Raw genomic sequence first — 5,933 nt, 5'->3', positions numbered from 1 at the left:
CATGAGGGTACTGTTATTTTAAATTTCTTTTGGTAGAACATCCTGGTCTTATGAAAAGAATAAAAGAAGGAGAGAGAAAGAGAAAAAGAGACATTTCCTTGTTTTATATGAAAATTTTTATGTAACATCGGAATTATTTCTTAAATAATCCAATAATCCACTCTGATATTAGAGATTTCTTTATGCTAAATTTTCTTTAAAATTCTGTTTCGATTTTATTCTTATGTAATATTTATTCTTTTATTCTTTTCCTCTTTAGAAATATTTTTATCTCATTTAAATTTTGGATTCATTGCCACAAAGTTGTTTATAGTATTTTTATATCAAAATCCTAAAATATGTAGGATTTAAATATTTTTAACATTTACATTAATATTGTTTGTACTCCCTTTCTTATTAGTCTCCCCCAAATTGATCAATTTAACCTTTTAAATGAACAAATTTTTCAGTTTTAAAAAAATCTCTAATATATTTTCTATATTAATTTTGTCATGAATTTTTATCATTTCTCTCATTCTTCATTAGATTTAATTGTTCTTCATATGAATTCTTAGCTTATTGACTTTTATTTATTCTTTTTTTTTTTGAAGACACATTTATTCAGCATCATGATCAGACTATTACATTTAGCAATCAACAGCATGGGTGCAAAAATCATCTACATTAAAACCCTTTGTGGAATGCTTTACAATTTCCACAGAACAGAAACTAACCTGTTATACAATTAATCACAAATACAGTCCTCAAGTTTTTTCCCATACACATGAGTATTGTTTAAAACATGTCTTCTTTGTAGCATCTAGGCTCTGCCACCACTGTGCTTGGCTGAGTTCACAAATCCGTTGTAACCTGTAGCTTCCCTGTCACTTCTCTGGCTCTCCTCTCCTGCTAAGCTTTGTTTCCTGGCAGTAATCAAAACCTTCTACCACTGCCACAGCTACTGCTGCTGCTGCTGGAACCACCACAGCCACCTTGGTTTTGTGGTTTGTCAAATTACTGGTCTCCACCACCACAGGGGCCACAGTTTCTGTCTCCAAAATTTCCTCGTTTCATGGGTCCAAAATTCGAAGACTCATTGTTGTAATTGCCAAAATCATTATAGCTTTCCACTTCCAAAGTTGCTTCCATCATTACCAAATCCGTTATAGCCGTCCCCACTGTCACCATATCCACCACCATCTTGACTGCCACCAAAGCCACCTCACCCACTGAAGTTTCCTCCAGAACCAAAGCTGTCATTCCTACCAAAACCACTTCCACAATCACCATCAAAGTTTTCAGAACCACTTCAACTTCTTTTGCTGGATGAAGCACTAGCCATCTCCTGCTTAAATAGAGCTTTCCTTACTTCACAGTTGTGGCCATTCACAGTATGGTATTTTTGAACAACAATCTTGTCTACAAAGTCATGGTCATCAAATGTTACAAAAGCAAAGCCTCTAGGGGCGCCTGGGTGGCGCAGTCGGTTAAGCGGCCGACTTCAGCCAGGTCACGATCTCGCGTCTGTGAGTTCGAGCCCCGCGTCGGGCTCTGTGCTGACAGCTCGGAGCCTGGAGCCTGTTTCTAATTCTGTGTCTCCCTCTCTCTCTGCCCCTCCCCCGTTCATGCTCTGTGTCTCTCTGTCCCAAAAATAAATTAAAAAAAAAAAAAAAAAGCAAAGCCTCTCTTTTTGCCACTGCTTCAGTCAGTCATGATTTCAATCAGTTCAATTTTCATATACTGTTCAAAACAATCTCTTAGATGTTCTTCATGTATCTTCTTTAATGCCACCAACAAAAATCTTTTTCACAGTTAAGTAGGCACCAAGTCTTTGAGAATCTTCTCTTGAGACAGCCCTCTTTGGTCCTACAACTCTTAATCCACCTTGTGTGGCCTTGCATTCATGGCTGCATCCACCTCTTCCACACTGGCATACATGACAAACCCAAAGCCTCTGGATTGCTTGGTGTTTGGATCTCTCATTACCACATAGTCTGTAAGCATTCCCCAATGTTCAAAATGGCTCCTCAGACTCTCATCAAACCACTGATGAAAACCTCTTGCAGCTGTTCAGGCTCTTTGGAAGACTCAGACTTAGACATGATGGCAGTGGGAATGCTTACTCGGCAGGGTCCACAGACAGAAAGCTTTTTTTCTTAACAAATACATGTAAGGCTATGAATTTTCCTCCAGTCACAGCATTAGTGATAACCCATAGGATCATGTAGGTCATATTTAAAAGTATTTTCTACTTTCAAACATGATTTATTAATCGTATTGTTATTTATAAGTGTAGGTTATTTGTAAGTGTGTTGCTTGGAATAGAAGCTGTTGAGAATTTTATAAAGTGTTTTTTCCCCTGTAGCTTCAATCCACTGTCATCAAATAACATATTCTTTGTGATTTTAACCCATTATCTTTTGTTGAGATTTGCTTTGTGGACTATTTATATTGTCACGTTTTCAATTAAAATAATTGACATGTATTCTCAATTATTAAGTACAGCATTCTGTATATTTCAAACAGATCAGAGAGTGATTTACTGGGCTGAGCAAATTGAAGCCAGAATTTTCAGGAGTTTTATTAAACGATGTAAAACCAGGAGTAAGAGAAAAAGCCTGAAGCTCAGGGGAATTTGAATCATAAATCTCTGAATAAAGCTAGGACACCTGAAGAGTGATACATTCACTGGTGAGTTAGGAAAACAAAATGCTTCCCCCCCCCCCAAAAAAACACAAAAAACAAAAAACAAAAAAACAAAAAACTGCCTCTTTTGCTTTAGTAAGGAGCAGGAAAAAAAATAAAGGGAGGAAAATGTTCCTTTCACATGAGTTTAGGAATGAACATCACAATCATAATTCACTAAGTACATGGGAAATCATTCCACTATGCTTAAGGGTCAGAAGTAACAAGAGCATTTTACCAAGATTTGCAAACATTGAAGATACCTAAACTATAATATTAATAATATAAATATGTTTAAAAATTAAATAGAGGGAACTTCATAAAAAAATTAAAAAGAGAGTGTAAAATTAACAAGCCATATTGGTAAAGAATCAAATGAATTTTGTAGAAATTTAAAACATGATAATTGAAATCCAAAATTCAGTGGAAGGTTAATATAGCAGTTTACACATAGATGAAGAGAGAATTGATAAATTGAAAGAGGTCTGAAGAAATCACCCAACTAGAGAAAAGAAAAACATAAAACAGACATTAAGAGAGGATGAATGAAATTATGGGGTCCAACATGCATCTTACTGGATTTCCAGATAAGGACAGAAATGAAGAAGTAATGATTATAGAATACTAGCTGAGAACTTTTCATAGCTATTGAAAAGCACTTAATATTTAGAAGACTCAGTGAATATCTGGCAAGAAAAATGGAAATATATTTATGTCACAGGAAAACTACAGAACGTCAAATTTATCATAATTTTATAATTATGATATTGTGGTATTGTCACAAGGATAAACATAAAAAGAATAAATATTTCAGAAATATAGCCACACATATAGGAAAATTTTATGATTAATGGGACTCCTATAAAATAAGAAAAAGGCAAACTTTCTAATAGAAAAGTGGGGAAAAAATATAAATAACTATTATATAAATATTTAAGAGGAAAAATAAGTGACTAGTGCATGTAAAAACAAAAACAAAAATTCAATCTTAATAAATAGCAGAGAAATAGACTGTTTAACGTCCTTGATAAAAATGGAGAGCAAAAGAACTCTTAGACATGACTGATGGGAGTTTAAATTGGTAAAACTTAGGAAAACCATTTGAAATTAGCCACCAAATTGAACCTATTATAACATGGGAAGCCATACATATGGGAGTATCCAGTTTACCCTTATTCTCTTAGAGTAATCTTTAATACTACTCCCTTTAATTTTTCAAAATGTTTCAGGTTGAACAATACACTAACTTATCATCCTACTTATGACCCAATAAATCTACTTCTAGATATATTTAACTAAGAAAAATTCTTCTTCACATATGCCAGGATAATTCTATGAGGATGCTTCTAGGAGCATTATTTGTAATAACAAAACTTGATATCAAACTAAATGTCTACCAACAGCAGAATGAATAAATAAAGTTAGATAGGTTTTTAATGCTGGAGTACTATGTAGAAATAGAAATAAATAGATCTTTACATACAATATGGAGTAAAAACATTGTTTGGGTGAAAGAAGGAAGTGACTAAAGAATACATGTTTCTATTACCATGACATTTAAACATAGGCAACCTATATAGTAAGTCATATACACACATGTAGCAAAATAATTAGCAATTCAAGAAAATAATTCATATAAAATTGAAAATAGTAGTTATTTCTCACAAGAAATAGGAGATTTAAGGGAAAGTATATGCTGAGGATTTCAAATACACTGGTTTCTTCTTTAAGCTGGGGTGAGACTACTGAATAATAATAATAATAATAATAATAAGATATACCCTTTAAAAAGTATGATGTATTTCACATTTAAAATCATTATTAAACTGAAAATTTGATAAGATATTATTGATTTTTATCTTTTTCACCCAATACCTATACTTACATGTCTTTCTCAGTTGAGTGGGTAATGTTCATATTGATTTTAATGGCTCTTTTGTGTACCTTGGATAATAACTTTTAACCCATAAATGTGTAGGAAATAACTTCCTCCTGCTTGCTGTTAGCAAAAAGTAAGTTCATAAATATAATTTTGTTTCCTTTAAAACAATACAATACCCCCCCATTATTGTGTCCAATTTAGAAGTTTGAATTTTTGGTTGTTTCATCATTTAGAAAAGTGCCAGTTTTGCTTCTATACTAATGATATTACCTGAAACTAAATGGCATTCTTTCATTATATCTTCACATATTGGACTCAAGAATCATCAGTTCCTCATTTAGAAAAGCCTTTTGGGATTAGTCAGAGAAATATCTCTTCTTAGAAACAGCAAACTCAGTCCTGGGTGGGAGTTAATGTGACTACTCCCACATGCCAAGCCAATGGACCATACAGCTGAAAATAGATGCAAGACTCCTTGACTCCAAGTCAAGGCAGAGAACCATTCACATGAAGAGCTTTCAATGGGCATGCTCATGTGCTTGTTCAGGATAAAAATAAATACATATGTAGCTTTAAACTGCCAAATAAAATAACCCTATGCACTATGCTCTTGAGATGTGAATGACTGGATGGCATATCAACGTTAGGAAATAGGGGAGCCAGGCATAACTGCTAGTTACGCATCAGTGATAAACAAAGTTGGATAAATGTATTAGGACTCAGATTACAGCTCAAAGTTAAGAATGGCCACCAAGGAGAGGAAAATAGCAGGGACTAATATGTTGTAATGAAACAAACCACATGGCCCCACCACACACATGCCACCCTGTGCTGCATTAATTGTTCCTGTAGCTTTCATTTTGAGTGGCTACCTTGGCCATCAGTGTAATGGGTAGTGGAAGAAATTACATATTACATTTAATTATCACATTGAGCAGCACAGTGATGCAGGCTTTCTTGGAATTTTAATAGAGTGACCTGGCTGGCTTGCCAGCTAATATAAAATCAGCCTCCTAACTACTTTCTTTACTGCTGTCTTGATGACTTCAACTGATAAACTCTTATGACCTTTCTCAATTTAATTCAATTTGTTAGGCATTTCAAATGGAATTTTTCTACACAAATTAATGGTAAATGAGGGATCCCCCCCTCACCAACTACCCCTCCCTCTTTCCTCCAGGAAAGATTACAGTAGATGAATTGGAATATAACTGGCTAAAATTGCATAAATGTTCAGCATTAACTCATGCAAGGCAGCTTGCAATTTTATAGTGCAAAATACTTCCCAAAGTGTTGGTCTGGGGTGAATAACTAAAACAAAATTTGAGGTTACTCTTGTGTTTGATGGAAAATTAAATTCTGTGGTTAATAATATGGCATTTCAGTT

The 5,933-nt window shown here is 34.1% G+C and overlaps 1 pseudogene; it reads right to left on the bottom strand.

The window, feature by feature from the left end:
* Positions 1–734: 734 nt before the first annotated feature.
* Positions 735–2,081, bottom strand: LOC131489779 (heterogeneous nuclear ribonucleoprotein A1-like; annotated as a pseudogene).
* Between the last annotated feature and the right edge of the window lie 3,852 nt (positions 2,082–5,933).

This window comes from Neofelis nebulosa, chromosome 11 (genome assembly GCF_028018385.1).
Source record: "Neofelis nebulosa isolate mNeoNeb1 chromosome 11, mNeoNeb1.pri, whole genome shotgun sequence".
Lineage (NCBI taxonomy): Eukaryota > Metazoa > Chordata > Mammalia > Carnivora > Felidae > Neofelis > Neofelis nebulosa.
The sequence above is the reverse complement of the archived record's forward strand: the minus strand, read 5'-3'. Positions and strand labels throughout refer to the sequence as shown.